Here is a 20117-nt window from a genome sequence, read left to right on the forward strand (position 1 = left end):
TGGCACAGATGCACAGATTTGGCAATATTATTCTCTCTTTATGTTCATTTTTTATATGGGAGACTAGTAATTTCATCAGGCCCACTATATCACAGTATTGTTTCTGTGGCACAAAATGACTGACAGAGAAACCACAGACATGACTGGCACAGATGCACAGATTTGGCAATATTATTATCCCTTTATTTTATTTTTTTTTATATGGGAGACAAGTGAATAAATCAGGCCCAATGTATGACAGTGTATTTTCTGTGGCACAAAATGACTGACAGAAACCACAGACACGAATGGCACAGATGCACAGATTTGGCAATAATATTCTCCCTTTATTTTTATTTTTTTATGTGGGAGACTAGTGATTTCATCAGGCCCACTATATCACAGTATAGTTTCTGTGGCACAAAATGACTGACAGAAACCACAGACACGACTGGCACAGATGCACAGATTTGGCAATATTATTCTCCCTTTATTTTATTATTTTTTATATGGGAGACAAGTGAATAAATCAGGCCCAAAGTATGACAGTATAGTTTTTGTGACACAAAATGACTGACAGAGAAACCACAGACACGACTGGCACAGATGCACAGATTTGGCAATATTATTCTCCCTTAATGTTTATTTTTTTTATATGGGAGACTAGTGATTTCATCAGGCCCACTATATCACAGTATTGTTTCTGTGGCACAAAATGAATGACAGAGAAACCACAGACACGACAGACACAGATGCACAGATTTGGCAATATTATTCTCCCTTAATGTTTATTTTTTTTATATGGGAGTCTAGTGATTTCATCAGGCCCACTATATCACAGTATTGTTTCTGTGGCACAAAATGACTGACAGAGAAACCACAGACATGACTGGCACAGATGCACAGATTTGGCAATATTATTCTCCCTTTATGTTTATTTTTTATATGGGAGACTAGTGATTTCATCAGGCCCACTATATCACAGTATTGTTTCTGTGGCATAAAATGAATGACAGAGAAACCACAGGCACGACTGGCACAGATGCACAGATTTGGCAATATTATTCTCCCTTTATGTTTATTTTTTATATGGGAGACTAGTCATTTCATCAGGCCCACTATATCACAGTTCTGTTTCTGTGGCACAAAATGACTGACAGAGAAACCACAGACATGACTGGCACAGATGCACAGATTTGGCAATATTATTCTCTCTTTATTTTAATTTTATTTATATGGGAGACAAGTGAATAAATCAGGCCCAATGTATGACAGTGTATTTTCTGTGGCACAAAATGACTGACAGAAACCACAGACACGACTGGCACAGATGCACAGATTTGGCAATATTATTCTCCCTTTATTTTATTATTTTTTATATGGGAGACAAGTGAATAAATCATGCCCACTGTATGACAGTATAGTTTCTGTGGCACAAAATGACTGACAGAGAAACCACAGACAACACTGGCACAGATGCACAGATTTGGCAATATTATTCTCCCTTTATTTTAATTTTTTTATGTGGGAGACAAGTAAATAAATCAGGCCCACTATATCACAGTATTGTTTCTGTGGCAAAAAATGACTGCCAGAGAAACCACAGACACGACTGGCACAGATGCACAGATTTGGCAATATTATTCTCCCTTTATTTTAATTTTTTTATGTGGGAGACAAGTAAATAAATCAGGCCCACTATATCACAGTATTGTTTCTGTGGCAAAAAATGACTGCCAGAGAAACCACAGACACGACTGGCACAGATGCACGGATTTGGCAATATTATTCTCCCTTTATTTTTATTTTTTTATATGGGAGTCTAGTGATTTAATCAGGCCCACTATATCACAGTATTGTTTCTGTGGCACAAAATGACTGACAGAGAAACCACAGACACGACTGGCACAGATGCACGGATTTGGCAATATTATTCTCCCTTTATTTTTATTTTTTTATATGGGAGACTAGTGATTTAATCAGGCCCACTATATCACAGTATTGTTTCTGTGCCACAAAATGACTGACAGAGAAACCACAGACACGACTGGCACAGATGCACAGATTTGGCAATATTATTCTCCCTTGATTTTTATTTTTTTATTTGGGAGTCTAGTGATTTAATCAGGCCCACTATATCACAGTATTGTTTCTGTGGCAAAAAATGACTGACAGAGAAACCACAGACACGACTGGCACAGATGCACAGATTTGGCACTATTATTCTCCCTTTATTTTATTTTTTTTATATGGGAGACAAGTGAATAAATCAGGCCCAATGTATGACAGTTTAGTTTCTGTGGGACAAAATGAATGACAGAGAAACGACAGACACGACTGGAACAGATGCACAGATTTGGCAATATTATTCTCCCTTTATTTATTTTTTTTTTATATGGGAGACAAGTGAATAAATGAGGCCCAATGTATGACATTGTATTTTCTGTGGCACAAAATGACTGACAGAAACCACATACACGACTGGCACAGATGCACAGATTTGGCAATATTATTCTCCCTTTATTTTATTATTTTTTATATGGGAGACAAGTGAATAAATCAGGCCCACTGTATGACAGTATAGTTTCTGTGGCACAAAATGACTGACAGAGAAACCACAGACACCACTGGCACAGATGCACAGATTTGGCAATATTATTCTCCCTTTATTTTTATTTTTTTATGTGGGAGACTAGTGATTTCATCAGGCCCACTATATCACAGTATAGTTTCTGTGGCACAAAATGACTGACAGAAACCACAGACACGACTGGCACAGATGCACAGATTTGGCAATATTATTCTCCCTTTATTTTATTATTTTTTATATGGGAGACAAGTGAATAAATCAGGCCCAAAGTATGACAGTATAGTTTTTGTGACACAAAATGACTGACAGAGAAACCACAGACACGACTGGCACAGATGCACAGATTTGGCAATATTATTCTCCCTTTATGTTTATTTTTATATGGAAGACTAGTGATTTCATCAGGCCCACTATATAACAGTATTGTTTCTGTGGCACAAAATGAATGACAGAGAAACCACAGACACGACTGACACAGATGCACAGATTTGGCAATATTATTCTCCCTTAATTTTATTTTTTTTTATATGGGAGACAAGTGAATAAATCAGGCCCAATGTATGACAGTGTATTTTCTGTGACACAAAATGACTGACAGAGAAACCACAAACACGACTGGCACAGATGCACAGATTTGGCAATATTATTCTCCCTTTATGTTTATTTTTATATGGAAGACTAGTGATTTCATCAGGCCCACTATATAACAGTATTGTTTCTGTGGCACAAAATGAATGACAGAGAAACCACAGACACGACTGACACAGATGCACAGATTTGGCAATATTATTCTCCCTTTATTTTATTTATTTTTTTCTATGGGAGACTAGTGATTTCATCAGGCCCACAAAATCACAGTATTGTTTCTGTGGCACAAAATGACTGACAGAGAAATCACAGACACGACTGGCACAGATTTGGCAGTATTATTCTCCCTTTATTTTTATTTTTTTATATGGGAGACTAGTGATTTAATCAGGCCCACTATATCACAGGATTGATTCTGTGGCACAAAATGACTGACAGAGAAACCACAGACACGACTGGCACAGATGCACAGATTTGGCAATATTATTCTCCCTTTATGTTTATTTTTTATATGGGAGACTAGTGATTTCATCAGGCCCACTATATCACAGTATTGTTTCTGTGGCACAAAATGAATGACAGAGAAACCACAGACACGACTGGCACAGATGCACAGATTTGGCAATATTATTCTCGCTTTATGTTCATTTTTTATATGGGAGACTAGTAATTTCATCAGGCCCACTATATCACAGTATTGTTTCTGTGGCACAAAATGACTGACAGAGAAACCACAGACATGACTGGCACAGATGCACAGATTTGGCAATATTATTATCCCTTTATTTTATTTTTTTTTATATGGGAGACAAGTGAATAAATCAGGCCCAATGTATGACAGTGTATTTTCTGTGGCACAAAATGACTGACAGAAACCACAGACACGAATGGCACAGATGCACAGATTTGGCAATAATATTCTCCCTTTATTTTTATTTTTTTATGTGGGAGACTAGTGATTTCATCAGGCCCACTATATCACAGTATAGTTTCTGTGGCACAAAATGACTGACAGAAACCACAGACACGACTGGCACAGATGCACAGATTTGGCAATATTATTCTCCCTTTATTTTATTATTTTTTATATGGGAGACAAGTGAATAAATCAGGCCCAAAGTATGACAGTATAGTTTTTGTGACACAAAATGACTGACAGAGAAACCACAGACACGACTGGCACAGATGCACAGATTTGGCAATATTATTCTCCCTTAATGTTTATTTTTTTTATATGGGAGACTAGTGATTTCATCAGGCCCACTATATCACAGTATTGTTTCTGTGGCACAAAATGAATGACAGAGAAACCACAGACACGACTGACACAGATGCACAGATTTGGCAATATTATTCTCCCTTAATGTTTATTTTTTTTATATGGGAGACTAGTGATTTCATCAGGCCCACTATATCACAGTATTGTTTCTGTGGCACAAAATGACTGACAGAGAAACCACAGACACGACTGGCACAGATGCACAGATTTGGCAATATTATTCTCCCTTTATGTTTATTTTTTATATGGGAGACTAGTGATTTCATCAGGCCCACTATATCACAGTATTGTTTCTGTGGCATAAAATGAATGACAGAGAAACCACAGGCACGACTGGCACAGATGCACAGATTTGGCAATATTATTCTCCCTTTATGTTTATTTTTTATATGGGAGACTAGTCATTTCATCAGGCCCACTATATCACAGTTCTGTTTCTGTGGCACAAAATGACTGACAGAGAAACCACAGACATGACTGGCACAGATGCACAGATTTGGCAATATTATTCTCTCTTTATTTTAATTTTATTTATATGGGAGACAAGTGAATAAATCAGGCCCAATGTATGACAGTGTATTTTCTGTGGCACAAAATGACTGACAGAAACCACAGACACGACTGGCACAGATGCACAGATTTGGCAATATTATTCTCCCTTTATTTTATTATTTTTTATATGGGAGACAAGTGAATAAATCAGGCCCACTGTATGACAGTATAGTTTCTGTGGCACAAAATGACTGACAGAGAAACCACAGACAACACTGGCACAGATGCACAGATTTGGCAATATTATTCTCCCTTTATTTTAATTTTTTTATGTGTGAGACAAGTAAATAAATCAGGCCCACTATATCACAGTATTGTTTCTGTGGCAAAAAATGACTGCCAGAGAAACCACAGACACGACTGGCACAGATGCACAGATTTGGCAATATTATTCTCCCTTTATTTTTATTTTTTTATATGGGAGACTAGTGATTTAATCAGGCCCACTATATCACAGTATTGTTTCTGTGCCACAAAATGACTGACAGAGAAACCACAGACACGACTGGCACAGATGCACAGATTTGGCAATATTATTCTCCCTTTATTTTTATTTTTTTATATGGGAGTCTAGTGATTTAATCAGGCCCACTATATCACAGTATTGTTTCTGTGGCACAAAATGACTGACAGAGAAACCACAGACACGACTGGCACAGATGCACAGATTTGGCAATATTATTCTCCCTTTATGTTTATTTTTTATATGGGAGACTAGTGATTTCATCAGGCCCACTATATCACAGTATTGTTTCTGTGGCACAAAATGAATGACAGAGAAACCACAGACACGACTGGCACAGATGCACAGATTTGGCAATATTATTCTCTCTTTATGTTCATTTTTTATATGGGAGACTAGTAATTTCATCAGGCCCACTATATCACAGTATTGTTTCTGTGGCACAAAATGACTGACAGAGAAACCACAGACATGACTGGCACAGATGCACAGATTTGGCAATATTATTATCCCTTTATTTTATTTTTTTTTATATGGGAGACAAGTGAATAAATCAGGCCCAATGTATGACAGTGTATTTTCTGTGGCACAAAATGACTGACAGAAACCACAGACACGAATGGCACAGATGCACAGATTTGGCAATAATATTCTCCCTTTATTTTTATTTTTTTATGTGGGAGACTAGTGATTTCATCAGGCCCACTATATCACAGTATAGTTTCTGTGGCACAAAATGACTGACAGAAACCACAGACACGACTGGCACAGATGCACAGATTTGGCAATATTATTCTCCCTTTATTTTATTATTTTTTATATGGGAGACAAGTGAATAAATCAGGCCCAAGGTATGACAGTATAGTTTTTGTGACACAAAATGACTGACAGAGAAACCACAGACACGACTTGCACAGATGCACAGATTTGGCAATATTATTCTCCCTTAATGTTTATTTTTTTTATATGGGAGACTAGTGATTTCATCAGGCCCACTATATCACAGTATTGTTTCTGTGGCACAAAATGAATGACAGAGAAACCACAGACACGACTGACACAGATGCACAGATTTGGCAATATTATTCTCCCTTAATGTTTATTTTTTTTATATGGGAGTCTAGTGATTTCATCAGGCCCACTATATCACAGTATTGTTTCTGTGGCACAAAATGACTGACAGAGAAACCACAGACATGACTGGCACAGATGCACAGATTTGGCAATATTATTCTCCCTTTATGTTTATTTTTATATGGGAGACTAGTGATTTCATCAGGCCCACTATATCACAGTATTGTTTCTGTGGCATAAAATGAATGACAGAGAAACCACAGGCACGACTGGCACAGATGCACAGATTTGGCAATATTATTCTCCCTTTATGTTTATTTTTTATATGGGAGACTAGTCATTTCATCAGGCCCACTATATCACAGTTCTGTTTCTGTGGCACAAAATGACTGACAGAGAAACCACAGACATGACTGGCAGAGATGCACAGATTTGGCAATATTATTCTCTCTTTATTTTAATTTTATTTATATGGGATACAAGTGAATAAATCAGGCCCAATGTATGACAGTGTATTTTCTGTGGCACAAAATGACTGACAGAAACCACAGACACGACTGGCACAGATGCACAGATTTGGCAATATTATTCTCCCTTTATTTTATTATTTTTTATATGGGAGACAAGTGAATAAATCAGGCCCACTGTATGACAGTATAGTTTCTGTGGCACAAAATGACTGACAGAGAAACCACAGACAACACTGGCACAGATGCACAGATTTGGCAATATTATTCTCCCTTTATTTTAATTTTTTTATGTGGGAGACAAGTAAATAAATCAGGCCCACTATATCACAGTATTGTTTCTGTGGCAAAAAATGACTGCCAGAGAAACCACAGACACGACTGGCACAGATGCACAGATTTGGCAATATTATTCTCCCTTTATTTTTATTTTTTTATATGGGAGACTAGTGATTTAATCAGGCCCACTATATCACAGTATTGTTTCTGTGCCACAAAATGACTGACAGAGAAACCACAGACACGACTGGCACAGATGCACAGATTTGGCAATATTATTCTCCCTTTATTTTTTTTTTTTTATATGGGAGTCTAGTGATTTAATCAGGCCCACTATATCACAGTATTGTTTCTGTGGCACAAAATGACTGACAGAGAAACCACAGACACGACTGGCACAGATGCACGGATTTGGCAATATTATTCTCCCTTTATTTTTATTTTTTTATATGGGAGACTAGTGATTTAATCAGGCCCACTATATCACAGTATTGTTTCTGTGCCACAGAATGACTGACAGAGAAACCACAGACACGACTGGCACAGATGCACAGATTTGGCAATATTATTCTCCCTTGATTTTTATTTTTTTATTTGGGAGTCTAGTGATTTAATCAGGCCCACTATATCACAGTATTGTTTCTGTGGCAAAAAATGACTGACAGAGAAACCACAGGCACGACTGGCACAGATGCACAGATTTGGCAATATTATTCTCCCTTTATGTTTATTTTTTATATGGGAGACTAGTCATTTCATCAGGCCCACTATATCACAGTTCTGTTTCTGTGGCACAAAATGACTGACAGAGAAACCACAGACATGACTGGCACAGATGCACAGATTTGGCAATATTATTCTCTCTTTATTTTAATTTTATTTATATGGGATACAAGTGAATAAATCAGGCCCAATGTATGACAGTGTATTTTCTGTGGCACAAAATGACTGACAGAAACCACAGACACGACTGGCACAGATGCACAGATTTGGCACTATTATTCTCCCTTTATTTTATTTTTTTTATATGGGAGACAAGTGAATAAATCAGGCCCAATGTATGACAGTTTAGTTTCTGTGGGACAAAATGAATGACAGAGAAACGACAGACACGACTGGAACAGATGCACAGATTTGGCAATATTATTCTCCCTTTATTTAATTTTTTTTTATATGGGAGACAAGTGAATAAATGAGGCCCAATGTATGACATTGTATTTTCTGTGGCACAAAATGACTGACAGAAACCACATACACGACTGGCACAGATGCACAGATTTGGCAATATTATTCTCCCTTTATTTTATTATTTTTTATATGGGAGACAAGTGAATAAATCAGGCCCACTGTATGACAGTATAGTTTCTGTGGCACAAAATGACTGACAGAGAAACCACAGACACCACTGGCACAGATGCACAGATTTGGCAATATTATTCTCCCTTTATTTTTATTTTTTTATATGGGAGACTAGTGATTTCATCAGGCCCACTATATCACAGTTTAGTTTCTGTGGCACAAAATGACTGAGAGAAACCACAGACACGACTGGCACAGATGCACAGATTTGGCAATATTATTCTCCCTTTATTTTATTTTTTTTTTTATATGGGAGACAAGTGAATAAATCAGGCCCAATGTATGACAGTGTATTTTCTGTGGCACAAAATGACTGACAGAAACCACAGACACGACTGGCACAGATGCTCAGATTTGGCAATATTATTCTCCCTTTATGTTTATTTTTTATATGGAAGACTAGTGATTTCATCAGGCCCACTATATCACAGTATTGTTTCTGTGGCACAAAATGAATGACAGAGAAACCACAGACACGACTGACACAGATGCACAGATTTGGCAATATTATTCTCCCTTAATGTTCATTTTTTTATATGGGAGACTAGTGATTTCATCAGGCCCACTATATCACAGTATTGTTTCTGTGGCACAAAATGACTGACAGAGAAACCACAGACATGACTGGCACAGATGCACAGATTTGGCAATATTATTCTCCCTTTATGTTTATTTTTTATATGGGAGACTAGTCATTTCATCAGGCCCACTATATCACAGTACTGTTTCTGTGGCACAAAATGACTGACAGAGAAACCACAGACATGACTGGCACAGATGCACAGATTTGGCAATATTATTCTCCCTTTATTTTAATTTTTTTTATATGGGAGACAAGTGAATAAATCAGGCCCAATGTATGACAGTGTATTTTCTGTGGCACAAAAAGACTGACAGAAACCACAGACACGACTGGCACAGATGCACAGATTTGGCAATATTATTCTCCCTTTATTTTATTATTTTTTATATGGGAGACAAGTGAATAAATCAGGCCCAAAGTATGACAGTATAGTTTCTGTGGCACAAAATGACTGACAGAGAAACCACAGACACGACTGGCACAGATGCACAGATTTGGCAATATTATTCTCCCTTTATGTTTATTTTTTATATGGGAGACTAGTGATTTCATCAGGCCCACTATATCACAGTATTGTTTCTGTGGCACAAAATGAATGACAGAGAAACCACAGACACGACTGGCACAGATGCACAGATTTGGCAATATTATTCTCCCTTTATGTTTATTTTTTTGATATGGGAGACTAGTGATTTCATCAGGCCCACTATATCACAATATTGTTTCTGTGGCACAAAATGACTGACAGAGAAACCACAGACATGACTGGCACAGATGCACAGATTTGGCTATATTATTCTCCCTTTATTTTATTTTTTTTTTCTATGGGAGACTAGTGATTTAATCAGGCCCACTATATCACAGTATTGTTTCTGTGGCACGAAATGACTGACAGAGAAACCACAGACACGACTGGCACAGATGCACAGATTTGGCAATATTATTCTCCCTTTATGTTTATTTTTTATATGGGAGACTAGTGATTTCATCAGGCCCACTATATCACAGTATTGTTTCTGTGGCACAAAATGAATGACAGAGAAACCACAGACACGACTGGCACAGATGCACAGATTTGGCAATATTATTCTCCCTTTATGTTTATTTTTTTATATGGGAGACTAGTGATTTTATCAGACCCACTATATCACAGTATTGTTTCTGTGGCATAAAATGACTGACAGAGAAACCACAGACATGACTGGCACAGATGCACAGATTTGGCAATATTATTCTCCCTTTATTTTAATTTTTTTTATATGGGAGACAAGTGATTAAATCAGGCCCAATGTATGACAGTGTATATTCTGTGGCACAAAATGACTGACAGAAACCACAGACACGACTGGCACAGATGCACAGATTTGGCAATATTATTCTCCCTTTATTTTATTATTTTTTATATGGGAGACAAGTGAATAAATCAGGCCCACTGTATGACAGTATAGTTTCTGTGGCACAAAATGACTGACAGAGAAACCACAGACACCACTGGCACAGATGCACAGATTTGGCAATATTATTCTCCCTTTATTTTTATTTTTTTATATGGGAGACTAGTGATTTCATCAGGCCCACTATATCACAGTATTGATTCTGTGGCACAAAATGACTGACAGAGAAACCACAGACACAACTGGCACAGATGCACAGATTTGGCAATATTATTCTCCCTTTATTTTATTATTTTTTATATGGGAGACAAGTGAATAAATCAGGCCCAAAGTATGACAGTATAGTTTCTGTGGCACAAAATGACTGACAGAGAAACCACAGACACGACTGGCACATATGCACAGATTTGGCAATATTATTCTCCCTTTATGTTTATTTTTTATATGGGAGACTAGTCATTTCATCAGGCCCACTATATCACAGTTCTGTTTCTGTGGCACAAAATGACTGACAGAGAAACCACAGACATGACTGGCACAGATGCACAGATTTGGCAATATTATTCTCTCTTTATTTTAATTTTATTTATATGGGATACAAGTGAATAAATCAGGCCCAATGTATGACAGTGTATTTTCTGTGGCACAAAATGACTGACAGAAACCACAGACACGACTGGCACAGATGCACAGATTTGGCACTATTATTCTCCCTTTATTTTATTTTTTTTATATGGGAGACAAGTGAATAAATCAGGCCCAATGTATGACAGTTTAGTTTCTGTGGGACAAAATGAATGACAGAGAAACGACAGACACGACTGGAACAGATGCACAGATTTGGCAATATTATTCTCCCTTTATTTAATTTTTTTTTATATGGGAGACAAGTGAATAAATGAGGCCCAATGTATGACATTGTATTTTCTGTGGCACAAAATGACTGACAGAAACCACATACACGACTGGCACAGATGCACAGATTTGGCAATATTATTCTCCCTTTATTTTATTATTTTTTATATGGGAGACAAGTGAATAAATCAGGCCTGTTGTGAATTCGGTTTGTGGGCTCCCCCGGTGGTCTGTTATGGTAGTGTCTCTTATGTGCCTTCCTCCATCTCTGATTACCTGTCGCCACCCTCTAGGGGAGTTTCCTATTTAAGGCTGCTTGGCTGTTAGTCACATGCCGGCCAACAATGTGCTAGTAGCATTCTGTTGCATTCACCTGCCTCAAGTCCCAGTTCAGCTAAGTTGAATTTTGTTTCTTGTTTTGCTATTTTTGTCCAGCTATCTGCAATGTGACTCTTCAGTGCTGGAAGCTCTTGTGGACAGAAAATTACTACTCCAGTGGCATGAGTTGTCACTGGAGTTTAAAGTAATTTCTGGATGGTGTTTTTGAATAGTGATTTTTAGGTCGACCGTGAAGTAACTCTTTCCTGTCCTTCTGCTATCTAGTAAGCGGACCTCACTGTGCTAAATCTGCTGTTCATCCTACGTATGTCATTTCCTCTGAACTCACCGTCAATATCTGTGGGGGCCTACTATCATCTTTTGGGGTTCCTCACTGGAGGTAAGGCAGGCCTGTATATTCCTCTTATAGGGGTAGTTAGATCTCCGGCTGGCGCGTGGTGTCTAGGGCATCGTAGGTACATCCCCCGGCTACTGTAAGTATTGGGTCAGGTTCAGGTCACGGTCGACCTTAGTTTCCATCACCCGAGAGCTAGTCCGTTTTGTATTTTTTTCCCATGGTCATTGGGGTAACCATAACACAGGCCCACTGTATGACAGTATAGTTTCTGTGGCACAAAATGACTGACAGAGAAACCACAGACACCACTGGCACAGATGCACAGATTTGGCAATATTATTCTCCCTTTATTTTTATTTTTTTATATGGGAGACTAGTGATTTCATCAGGCCCACTATATCACAGTTTAGTTTCTGTGGCACAAAATGACTGAGAGAAACCACAGACACGACTGGCACAGATGCACAGATTTGGCAATATTATTCTCCCTTTATTTTATTTTTTTTTTATATGGGAGACAAGTGAATAAATCAGGCCCAATGTATGACAGTGTATTTTCTGTGGCACAAAATGACTGACAGAAACCACAGACACGACTGGCACAGATGCTCAGATTTGGCAATATTATTCTCCCTTTATGTTTATTTTTTATATGGAAGACTAGTGATTTCATCAGGCCCACTATATCACAGTATTGTTTCTGTGGCACAAAATGAATGACAGAGAAACCACAGACACGACTGACACAGATGCACAGATTTGGCAATATTATTCTCCCTTAATGTTCATTTTTTTATATGGGAGACTAGTGATTTCATCAGGCCCACTATATCACAGTATTGTTTCTGTGGCACAAAATGACTGACAGAGAAACCACAGACATGACTGGCACAGATGCACAGATTTGGCAATATTATTCTCCCTTTATGTTTATTTTTTATATGGGAGACTAGTGATTTCATCAGGCCCACTATATCACAGTATTGTTTCTGTGGCATAAAATGAATGACAGAGAAACCACAGGCACGACTGGCACAGATGCACAGATTTGGCAATATTATTCTCCCTTTATGTTTATTTTTTATATGGGAGACTAGTCATTTCATCAGGCCCACTATATCACAGTACTGTTTCTGTGGCACAAAATGACTGACAGAGAAACCACAGACATGACTGGCACAGATGCACAGATTTGGCAATATTATTCTCCCTTTATTTTAATTTTTTTTATATGGGAGACAAGTGAATAAATCAGGCCCAATGTATGACAGTGTATTTTCTGTGGCACAAAAAGACTGACAGAAACCACAGACACGACTGGCACAGATGCACAGATTTGGCAATATTATTCTCCCTTTATTTCATTATTTTTTATATGGGAGACAAGTGAATAAATCAGGCCCAAAGTATGACAGTATAGTTTCTGTGGCACAAAATGACTGACAGAGAAACCACAGACACGACTGGCACAGATGCACAGATTTGGCAATATTATTCTCCATTTATGTTTATTTTTTATATGGGAGACTAGTGATTTCATCAGGCCCACTATATCACAGTATTGTTTCTGTGGCACAAAATGAATGACAGAGAAACCACAGACACGACTGGCACAGATGCACAGATTTGGCAATATTATTCTCCCTTTATGTTTATTTTTTTGATATGGGAGACTAGTGATTTCATCAGGCCCACTATATCACAATATTGTTTCTGTGGCACAAAATGACTGACAGAGAAACCACAGACATGACTGGCACAGATGCACAGATTTGGCTATATTATTCTCCCTTTATTTTATTTTTTTTTTCTATGGGAGACTAGTGATTTAATCAGGCCCACTATATCACAGTATTGTTTCTGTGGCACGAAATGACTGACAGAGAAACCACAGACACGACTGGCACAGATGCACAGATTTGGCAATATTATTCTCCCTTTATGTTTATTTTTTATATGGGAGACTAGTGATTTCATCAGGCCCACTATATCACAGTATTGTTTCTGTGGCACAAAATGAATGACAGAGAAACCACAGACACGACTGGCACAGATGCACAGATTTGGCAATATTATTCTCCCTTTATGTTTATTTTTTTATATGGGAGACTAGTGATTTTATCAGACCCACTATATCACAGTATTGTTTCTGTGGCATAAAATGACTGACAGAGAAACCACAGACATGACTGGCACAGATGCACAGATTTGGCAATATTATTCTCCCTTTATTTTATTTTTTTTTATATGGGAGACAAGTGATTAAATCAGGCCCAATGTATGACAGTGTATATTCTGTGGCACAAAATGACTGACAGAAACCACAGACACGACTGGCACAGATGCACAGATTTGGCAATATTATTCTCCCTTTATTTTATTATTTTTTATATGGGAGACAAGTGAATAAATCAGGCCCACTGTATGACAGTATAGTTTCTGTGGCACAAAATGACTGACAGAGAAACCACAGACACCACTGGCACAGATGCACAGATTTGGCAATATTATTCTCCCTTTATTTTTATTTTTTTATATGGGAGACTAGTGATTTCATCAGGCCCACTATATCACAGTATTGATTCTGTGGCACAAAATGACTGACAGAGAAACCACAGACACAACTGGCACAGATGCACAGATTTGGCAATATTATTCTCCCTTTATTTTATTATTTTTTATATGGGAGACAAGTGAATAAATCAGGCCCAAAGTATGACAGTTAAGTTTCTGTGGCACAAAATGACTGACAGAGAAACCACAGACACGACTGGCACATATGCACAGATTTGGCAATATTATTCTCCCTTTATGTTTATTTTTTATATGGGAGACTAGTGATTTCATCAGGCCCACTATATCACAGTATTGTTTCTGTGGCACAAAATGAATGACAGAGAAACCACAGACACGACTGGCACAGATGCACAGATTTGGCAATATTATTCTCCCTTTATGTTTATTTTTTTGATATGGGAGACTAGTGATTTCATCAGGCCCACTATATCACAATATTGTTTCTGTGGCACAAAATGACTGACAGAGAAACCACAGATATGACTGGCACAGATGCACAGATTTGGCTATATTATTCTCCCTTTATTTTATTTTTTTTTCTATGGGAGACTAGTGATTTAATCAGGCCCACTATATCACAGTATTGTTTCTGTGGCACGAAATGACTGACAGAGAAACCACAGACACGACTGGCACAGATGCACAGATTTGGCAATATTATTCTCCCTTTATGTTTATTTTTTATATGGGAGACTAGTGATTTCATCTGGCCCACTATATCACAGTATTGTTTCTGTGGCATAAAATGACTGACAGAGAAACCACAGACATGACTGGCACAGATGCACAGATTTGGCAATATTATTCTCCCTTTATTTTATTTTTTTTTTATATGGGAGACAAGTGAATAAATCAGGCCCAATGTATGACAGTGTATTTTCTGTGGCACAAAATGACTGACAGAAACCACAGACACGACTGGCACAGATGCACAGATTTGGCAATATTATTCTCCCTTTATTTTATTATTTTTTATATGGGAGACAAGTGAATAAATCAAGCCCACTGTATGACAGTATAGTTTCTGTGGCACAAAATGACTGACTGAGAAACCACAGACACCACTGGCACAGATGCACAAATTTGGCAACATTATTCTCCCTTTATTTTTATTTTTTTATATGGGAGACTAGAGATTTCATCAGGCCCACTAAATCACAGTATAGTTTCTGTGGCACAAAATGACTGAGAGAAACCACAGACACGACTGGCACAGATGCACAGATTTGGCAAAATTATTCTCCCTTTATTTTATTTTTTTTTTATATGGGAGACAAGTGAATAAAACAGGCCCAATGTATGACAGTATAGTTTCTGTGGCACAAAATGACTGACAGAGAAAACACAGACACAACTGGCACAGATGCACAGATTGGGCAATATTATTCTCCCTTTATTTTATTATTTTTTTATATGGGAGACAAGTGAATAAATCAGGCCCAAAGTATGACATTATAGTTTCTGTGGCACAAAATGACTGACAGAGAAACCACAGACACGACTGGCACAGATGCACAGATTTGGCAATATTATTCTCCCTTTATTTTTATTTTTTTTATATGGGAGACTAGTGATTTAATCAGGCCCACTATATCACAGTATAGTTTCTGTGGCACAAAATGACTGACAGAGAAACCACATACACGACTGACACAGATGCAAAGATTTGGCAATATTATTCTCCCATTATTTAATTATTTTTTATATGGGAGACAAGTAAATAAATCAGGCCCTATGTATGACAGTATAGTTTCTGTGGCACAAAATGACTGACAGAGAAACCACAGACACGACTGGCACAGATGCACAGATTTGGCAATATTATTCTCCCTTTATTTTTACTTTTTTTATATGGGAGACTAGTGATTTAATCAGGCCCACTATATCACAGTATAGTTTCTGTGGCACAAAATGACTGACAGAGAAACCACATACACGACTGACACAGATGCAAAGATTTGGCAATATTATTCTCCCATTATTTAATTATTTTTTATATGGGAGACAAGTAAATAAATCAGGCCCTATGTATGACAGTATAGTTTCTGTGGCACAAAATGACTGACAGAGAAACCACAGACACGACTGGCACAGATGCACAGATTTGGCAATATTATTCTCCCTTTATTTTTATTTTTTTATGTGGGAGACTAGTGATGTCATCAGGCCCACTATATCACAGTATAGTTTCTGTGGCACAAAATGACTGAGAGAAACCACAGACACGACTGGCACAGAAGCACAGATTTGGCAATATTATTCTCTCTTTATTTTAATTTTATTTATATGGGAGACAAGTGAATAAATCAGGCCCAATGTATGACAGTGTATTTTCTGTGGCACAAAATGACTGACAGAAACCACAGACACGACTGGCACAGATGCACAGATTTGGCAATATTATTCTCCCTTTATTTTATTATTTTTTATATGGGAGACAAGTGAATAAATCAGGCCCACTGTATGACAGTATAGTTTCTGTGGCACAAAATGACTGACAGAGAAACCACAGACAACACTGGCACAGATGCACAGATTTGGCAATATTATTCTCCCTTTATTTTAATTTTTTTATGTGGGAGACAAGTAAATAAATCAGGCCCACTATATCACAGTATTGTTTCTGTGGCAAAAAATGACTGCCAGAGAAACCACAGACACGACTGGCACAGATGCACAGATTTGGCAATATTATTCTCCCTTTATTTTTATTTTTTTATATGGGAGACTAGTGATTTAATCAGGCCCACTATATCACAGTATTGTTTCTGTGCCACAAAATGACTGACAGAGAAACCACAGACACGACTGGCACAGATGCACAGATTTGGCAATATTATTCTCCCTTTATTTTTATTTTTTTATATGGGAGTCTAGTGATTTAATCAGGCCCACTATATCACAGTATTGTTTCTGTGGCACAAAATGAGTGACAGAGAAACCACAGACACGACTGGCACAGATGCACGGATTTGGCAATATTATTCTCCCTTTATTTTTATTTTTTTATATGGGAGACTAGTGATTTAATCAGGCCCACTATATCACAGTATTGTTTCTGTGCCACAAAATGACTGACAGAGAAACCACAGACACGACTGGCACAGATGCACAGATTTGGCAATATTATTCTCCCTTTATGTTTATTTTTTATATGGGAGACTAGTCATTTCATCAGGCCCACTATATCACAGTTCTGTTTCTGTGGCACAAAATGACTGACAGAGAAACCACAGACATGACTGGCACAGATGCACATATTTGGCAATATTATTCTCTCTTTATTTTAATTTTATTTATATGGGAGACAAGTGAATAAATCAGGCCCAATGTATGACAGTGTATTTTCTGTGGCACAAAATGACTGACAGAAACCACAGACACGACTGGCACAGATGCACAGATTTGGCAATATTATTCTCCCTTTATTTTATTATTTTTTATATGGGAGACAAGTGAATAAATCAGGCCCACTGTATGACAGTATAGTTTCTGTGGCACAAAATGACTGACAGAGAAACCACAGACAACACTGGCACAGATGCACAGATTTGGCAATATTATTCTCCCTTTATTTTAATTTTTTTATGTGGGAGACAAGTAAATAAATCAGGCCCACTATATCACAGTATTGTTTCTGTGGCAAAAAATGACTGCCAGAGAAACCACAGACACGACTGGCACAGATGCACAGATTTGGCAATATTATTCTCCCTTTATTTTTATTTTTTTATATGGGAGACTAGTGATTTAATCAGGCCCACTATATCACAGTATTGTTTCTGTGCCACAAAATGACTGACAGAGAAACCACAGACACGACTGGCACAGATGCACAGATTTGGCAATATTATTCTCCCTTTATTTTTATTTTTTTATATGGGAGTCTAGTGATTTAATCAGGCCCACTATATCACAGTATTGTTTCTGTGGCACAAAATGACTGACAGAGAAACCACAGACACGACTGGCACAGATGCACGGATTTGGCAATATTATTCTCCCTTTATTTTTATTTTTTTATATGGGAGACTAGTGATTTAATCAGGCCCACTATATCACAGTATTGTTTCTGTGCCACAAAATGACTGACAGAGAAACCACAGACACGACTGGCACAGATGCACAGATTTGGCAATATTATTCTCCCTTGATTTTTATTTTTTTATTTGGGAGTCTAGTGATTTAATCAGGCCCACTATATCACAGTATTGTTTCTGTGGCAAAAAATGACTGACAGAGAAACCACAGACACCACTGGCACAGATGCACAGATTTGGCAATATTATTCTCCCTTTATTTTATTATTTTTTATATGGGAGACAAGTGAATAAATCAGGCCCAATGTATGACAGTATAGTTTCTGTGGCACAAAATGACTGACAGAGAAACCACAGACACCACTGGCACAGATGCACAGATTTGGCAATATTATTCTCCCTTTATTTTATTATTTTTTATATGGGAGACAAGTGAATAAATCAGGCCCAAAGTATGACAGTATAGTTTCTGTGGCACAAAATGACTGACAGAGAAACCACAGACACGACTGGCACAGATGCACAGATTTGGCAATATTATTCTCCCTTTATGTTTATTTTTTATATGGGAGACTAGTGATTTCATCAGGCCCACTATATCACAGTATTGTTTCTGTGGCACAAAATGAATGACAGAGAAACCACAGACACGACTGGCACAGATGCACAGATTTGGCAATATTATTCTCCCTTTATGTTTATTTTTTTGATATGGGAGACTAGTGATTTCATCAGGCCCACTATATCACAATATTGTTTCTGTGGCACAAAATGACTGACAGAGAAACCACAGACATGACTGGCACAGATGCACAGATTTGGCTATATTATTCTCCCTTTATTTTATTTTTTTTTCTATGGGAGACTAGTGATTTAATCAGGCCCACTATATCACAGTATTGTTTCTGTGGCACGAAATGACTGACAGAGAAACCACAGACACGACTGGCACAGATGCACAGATTTGGCAATATTATTCTCCCTTTATGTTTATTTTTTATATGGGAGACTAGTGATTTCATCAGGCCCACTATATCACAGTATTGTTTCTGTGGCACAAAATGAATGACAGAGAAACCACAGACACGACTGGCACAGATGCACAGATTTGGCAATATTATTCTCCCTTTATGTTTATTTTTTTATATGGGAGACTAGTGATTTTATCAGACCCACTATATCACAGTATTGTTTCTGTGGCATAAAATGACTGACAGAGAAACCACAGACATGACTGGCACAGATGCACAGATTTGGCAATATTATTCTCCCTTTATTTTAATTTTTTTTATATGGGAGACAAGTGATTAAATCAGGCCCAATGTATGACAGTGTATATTCTGTGGCACAAAATGACTGACA

The 20117-nt window shown here is 37.5% G+C and overlaps 1 protein-coding gene across 3 annotated transcripts in view; it reads right to left on the minus strand.

Moving 5' to 3' along the window:
• RASIP1 (Ras interacting protein 1) overlaps positions 1–20117 on the minus strand; it is a 1394348-nt gene that overhangs the window by 315369 nt on the left and 1058862 nt on the right. The gene's annotated exons all lie outside the window — the stretch shown is intronic.

This window comes from Ranitomeya variabilis, chromosome 4 (assembly GCF_051348905.1).
Source record: "Ranitomeya variabilis isolate aRanVar5 chromosome 4, aRanVar5.hap1, whole genome shotgun sequence".
In the NCBI taxonomy this organism is placed as follows: domain Eukaryota; kingdom Metazoa; phylum Chordata; class Amphibia; order Anura; family Dendrobatidae; genus Ranitomeya; species Ranitomeya variabilis.